This window comes from Thermobia domestica, chromosome 1, assembly GCF_964235325.1.
Source record: "Thermobia domestica chromosome 1, izTheDome1.hap1.1, whole genome shotgun sequence".
Taxonomy (NCBI): domain Eukaryota; kingdom Metazoa; phylum Arthropoda; class Insecta; order Zygentoma; family Lepismatidae; genus Thermobia; species Thermobia domestica.
The window spans coordinates 396475478-396481736 of NC_137454.1; positions in this window are offsets into that span (position 1 = coordinate 396475478).

The following is a 6259-nucleotide window of genomic DNA, read 5'->3' on the forward strand; positions in this document are numbered from 1 at the left end:
AAGCCATGTTTAATCAGCTGTATGTATGAAATTATGATGTTATAGCTTCAAGAAAGATCTCAGATGTCCAAAAGAGATTTTCATTGTGTCACTCACTCCATCATGAGTATGATTGATGGATGTCAAAGAGTTAGGAGAGTGACCAGACATTTTTGAAGCACACTGTACAAGACGAAATTAATGATTGAACAAATTAATTCGAACCCAATAATATTGTACCCTTCTGTGCTTAAATTGAACACATTCTCCTTTGCTTATACTGTAAACGGACTTAGCCTGAAATTTGAAAACTTTTTAAAAAAAATCAAAAAGCAGTTTGCTTCAGTACTTTCATATTTCAGTATAATTCTGAATATTACAAATATTTTACGTTTTGAATTTTAAAAAGAAATGTGAAAATTAGTAAGGAGACAGTTATGCTCTTTTCCCAATCACTTGACTGTTATGCTCGTGCTGTAAGAAAAGTTACATTCTGTGTGCCTCAATCTATTTTCAGATTCGAGATGGAAAATGACTAAATAATATAGTACTTCAATAACCTGTAAAGAAAAACAAACTTCTGATAAGCATTTCGTGTAGGGAGACAGAACAACGCGGGTAGGGGAGAGAGAAAAACAATTCGATTCAAAGATGTTATAAAACAGAGGATCTGCCCATACGTAAATACATCATATGAACTCAATGAAGCCAAAAAAACAACCGAGTAGCGTCTGAGCCGGCACGTCTGATTGGCTACTCTCGTGTCCACCACGACTGTTGGCTCGAAATATTTCGATCTTAGTGGCTTGGAGTGGGCAGAGTAGGTGTTGCGAAGCTGTGACGTATGGCTTTACGATTTTGTTGTATGGGCAGATCCTCTATTTTATAACATCCTTGATTCGATTGTTTTCCGTGCGAGCAGCAGCCAGTGTTATTGTGCGGTTGTCAAATTTAAATGATCAAAGTCTACTGTAAAATGAAACGGGATATCTACAAAACAGCTCAATCATTTTCTTGAGATTGGTCATTGAAACATCCAAAATTACAATGTTCTACGTACAATAGTTCCTGAAATAATCATGACCAAAATTTCCATGCTTTTAGATAGGGAGAAACTCAGCGCGCTCCAAGGGTTAGAGACCGCCTCAAAGAACACGTTTACAGCTTTCCAGATGAGAACTAGCAAATCGTACGTGATAATTCAACATTGCCGGATAACTTTTCTCCATATAGAAATACAAATTAATTGACAGGATTGTTAACAATGCAAAAAGTGTTATTCCAATAAAATTTAGAATAACCACTGTCCATGTTGGAAAAATAAACATGAGCTAAATTAATTGTCTTTTAATTTGCATTATTAGAACTGCTGTTAAAAGCCCGTCATCTATTTCAGCCTGCTATTAAAATTGCCTATGATAGTTTCTATGTTGTCGCTTTGTTAGGCTGTGTTAAATTTTTTGTAACAGGTTTCAAATTTTGTTAATCACTAATTAATGACATCTTTTCTTGTATTTTTTTTTCATATATTGTGCTAAGGATCGCTCCCAGTCTTCCTATTACGTGGTTAGTTTCCTCGTTAGTTAAGAGAGGTCTTCCTACCTGAAGATTTTCCTGCTTCAGCATAGACAAAAGAAATTAATTCTAATATCTCTGATTTTATGGAAAATTAAGCTTTTGCATTTCCTCCTCTGGTGTGAATTTCTATCTGAACTTTTCTTGATATATATAACAGACAAAACTTATGATATTATCCGCGATAAAATTGACGAGACAACCAATAGTTTAGAAAACTGTTTTTTGCCCAAAACAAATTAAACACAGACAAATCTGCAACCCTAAATTTGCATCACATTCAAAATAAATATTGCGTACATATCGATATAAAGTTAAATAATTAAATAATAATGTATTCAAACTCAACCAAATTTTAGGACTTTGGCCAAAACACAGTCTTTCTTTGAAAACACTTCATTTTGGGAAAATCTTTTTTGGGCAATAGGCCTATCTTAAATGGGACAAAATCTCAATAAAATACTATATGCAATAAAATCTATCAAACACGTTTTAAATCTAGATACGCTTCGTGACACATTTCAGACTCTTTCAGTCTTTACGGACATACAGCATAATATTCTGGGGAAATTCCCAATAAAAATAATATGTTGTTCGTGATTCAAAAAAGGGTTTTAAGAACTATAACAGGTGGCAAAATAAGCGGCTTGTTTAGGCGAATATTCAAGGAACTTAAAATATTCACTTTACTCTTACTATACATATTTCGCATGTTGTCTTTGATAAAACCAACATTGAATTAGTTAACCACGGCCAGGAGTTACGTAATATGTGAGCAGCTCCTTACCTAAGTAGGTTCGGACGAAGCAACAGGAAAACATTATTAGTGCCAATTCTATTTTTTTTAGAAATTTCTATGTTAATGATTTTGGAATTACCCTATCTTCCTGACCTTCAAAACATAGGTTCAGAAGCAAGTAATAAAAACCAGTGGTCAAAAATTTAGAAATGCTGTATATGTAGCAAGGAATATTTTCCAATTATCACTTCTTTTTAAGTTCACAATCAAACAACGATGGATAGCAATGCCTCTTTCCGATATCGTCATTCTTGCAAGTATTTAAAATAAAATGCTTTCTGTACATTAATGTAAGTGAGAAATATAAAATAAAGTGTTTTAGCTTGTTATTAGTACTTAGATCTGGGAAACTGAAATATTTATACAGACACACTCAAGAGTAAATCTTGCGAAGAAGAAAAACATTAAAAGTAAGTTTTCTCTGAAGAGAAGTTTTAGAATCAGTGATGATTTCAGAACATTCTCCCTAAGCGGAATATTAATACACAAGAGGGGAAAGAAAATTACAAACCATAAATGTCCTACAGCAGTTCCCGCTATAATCCTTACTTGAAGAAGGGGCATAAATATTATCGACTCTGGAAAGGGCGACAAAAATTTTGAAAAACTATTAAAATATGTTACAGTTAAAGTTTATTAATAGAGAGCGAATTTTTAAATTTTAGAAAGTTGGGTTGTCGATATTCCTATATAATTGAACTGACAATTCAAAGGCATACACACACATACAAACAGGCTCGTATGCACGGGGGCTAGCCCCCATAAAATTTTCACGGTAGGCTTGCAAATGAACTATAATATGGTTGGGTCGGGCCCCCCTAACTTCTACCGTCCCCCCCCTACATTTTTGGGCTGGCTACCGGCCTGCACACAAGAGTTCTACATTGAGCATAAACGAGGATATGACGTAAGGAAATTTTGATGATATATAAAGAACTTTTACACTTTTCTGGTCATTCGTACAGCTTATAATTGTATCTCATACAAGAAGACAAATCTGCACAATAGTTACAAACTTGCATATATTATATCATAATATATTAATAATAGATAATATATTATTCTTAAACTTAACACTATTCTTGAACTTCAAATTTCAGTATTTCCACTTTCTTTCTAACTGACAATACCACAATTAGAGGTAATAAATGGCTATCAATATGAAAAAAAATATTAACTGAAAAATCTACAGCATTGAAAATCTTAAATTACACTGAAAGACAAGTGTCGAGCTTGACTTATTTAACTGATAGAATGTACTCACAAATTCTGCAAATGAAAATGATTTATTGTATATGTTTAGAAAGAGCTTTGTTGAGTTTTCCAATCACAAACTATTTCAAATTATTATAAAACGTACAAATTAGAGCAGTCACATTTTTTTTTAATTATATCAATTGAATGCGTCTGGGTTTCTTTACAGCATACCTGTTGATAACCTCGTGAATAAAATCTTCTGTAGGCTCAATGTCTCCTTCGATCGATACTTTTAAACATGACTGAAGATTATCTTGACCGATACGATTTCGTAATTTTGTCATGATTCTGTTCATAGCACTGAATGGCCTTTCTACAGTAACAGTAGAAATAGGGATATACAACACACACTCAATCAGAGATTTAAGAGCCTCGTAACCAATACCAGCTTTTAAAATAAAAGAAACAACATCTGTTCCAGAATCTTCAAGTTTGCTGTGTGCAATATATTTAACAGAACGTGCATCCGCAACATCATCATCATTAACTCCAAATATAGCATAGAGTTCTATAAATTCATTCTCACTAAGCTGTAAAATCAATTCCATGGCCTTATTGAATCTTTCCTGCATTTCGTTAACGATACTTTCCACAAAGTGTTTCGCATTCTTTAAACATTTCACTTTATCCTCATTAAAATATACACTTTTGACTTCTGATGCATCTTCCTCGTTTCTTGATTTTGTTATTCACCTCATTTTTTTAATCTCTTGAAGCGCAGAGAGGCTATGCTCTTTAAATGCTATACAGTTCTAGATACAAGAGCAGGAAGAAACGAAAGTTTTATAGTTTCCTTTTGTAAAAGTTGCTGAGGTTACTAACTTCACTAAATGTCTCATCCAGAATCACCAAACCAACAATAAAACTGAAATCCATCATTTCCCCGTGTCAAAGTAGATAGATCGGCCCCATCCTTATGAATCTGCTCACATGCCATTAATATGAATTTGTAGCAGACGCATACTGCGTGAACCATATGATAATGACTAAGCCAACACACATCACCAGCTTCGGGAATCATTATCACAGGCTCTTCCAAAACATTCTAGATTTCATGTAGAATTCCTTCTCTTTTGGGGGAAGCGTGAGTACAACATGCAGCGTGCGTCTGATAATCGAATGCTTGTTTCTACAATTTGTGACCGCGATTGACAAAATGTGTGCTCTACAGTATATATATGGTATTTCTTGTCCCTTTTTCCTTCGATAGTCGACCACGAACACCTTTAATACAACCACTGAAGTTAGCTGTCTCATCAAATGCACAAGATATTAACTTTTCATAACAAAGTTTACCCTTTTTAATTCATTAATAATCGTAAAAAATATTGACCCTGCGTCTCTACCTCTGGTATTTTATATTTACAAATAATAATAGTAATATATATATATATATATATATATATATATATATATATATATATATAGATAGATAGATAGATAGATAGATAGATAGATAGATATAGATATATAGATATAATATGGGTGTGCCGCGAGAATTCAAGCTACACCTATAGTGTGCCGCAAGTTGAAAAAGGTTGGGGAACGCTGTCTTAGATCAACCACGCACAAAAATCTCTCTCGAACTTCAAAACAAACTGGATCAACATAACGCACACACAAAGACAACTCACTGTGATTTTTAACATTCGTTGATTCGTCTGCCATTAGGGAACAACGTCTATTGCGAAGAATGAATTCATTCTGACTGTCCAACACCCCCCAATGCACCTTAAAAGTTATGAAGCTCTATTTCTACTTGAATATGTAGAGCCAGTGGCGTATTTATGATTTTGTTTCGTGGGGCTTTGCCTGAAAATATGAAAATTCTGCAAGATATTTCATATATTTTACTATAGTAAGTAAGATTTCTGTGGAGCTTAGTGTCTTGGTGCTAAATGTAACCAAAACGGGGGGAGTTAAAAACACAATAGTAACCCTTTGTATTCGTAATAGAGAAGCACCAGCGGGTCGCCCCCATACATGGGTAGAGAGTATAGTTGTATAGAAATACACTATTGTTTAAATAACATATGATGACAGGTAATGGCTGGTGTACTATTGTATGTATAGTAGTGACATAAAAGAGAATAATAAAAGATGTCAAAGTTGTAAAGATAAATGATTTTAAAAAACATTGGAAACTTGTTGAACAATGGCATCTTGTTATAAAGAATAATAGAACTACACAATACATTGCACCTGTATGTTTTAAAATAATAAAAGAGAAACCTTGGAAAATCATTGAACAAGGGTAAATTGTTATAAAGAATAATAGAACTATAGAATACTTTGCAGCTTTATGTTTTAAAATAATAAAAGAGAAACCTTGGAAAATCAATGAACAAGGGTAAATTGTTATAAAGAAATAATAGAACTATAGAATACTTTGCAGGTGTATGTTTTAAAATAATAAAAGAGAAACCTTAGGAAAATCATTGAACAAAGCTAGTTTGTTATAAAGAATAATAGAAGTATACAATACATTGTAGTTGTATGTAAAGAATAATAAAAGAGAAACCTCGCAGGTGTATGCTTTAAAATAATAAAAGAGAAACCTTGGAAAATCAATGAACAAGGGTAAGTTGTTCTAAAGAAATAATAGAACTATAGAATACTTTGCAGGTGTATGTTTTAAAATAATAATAA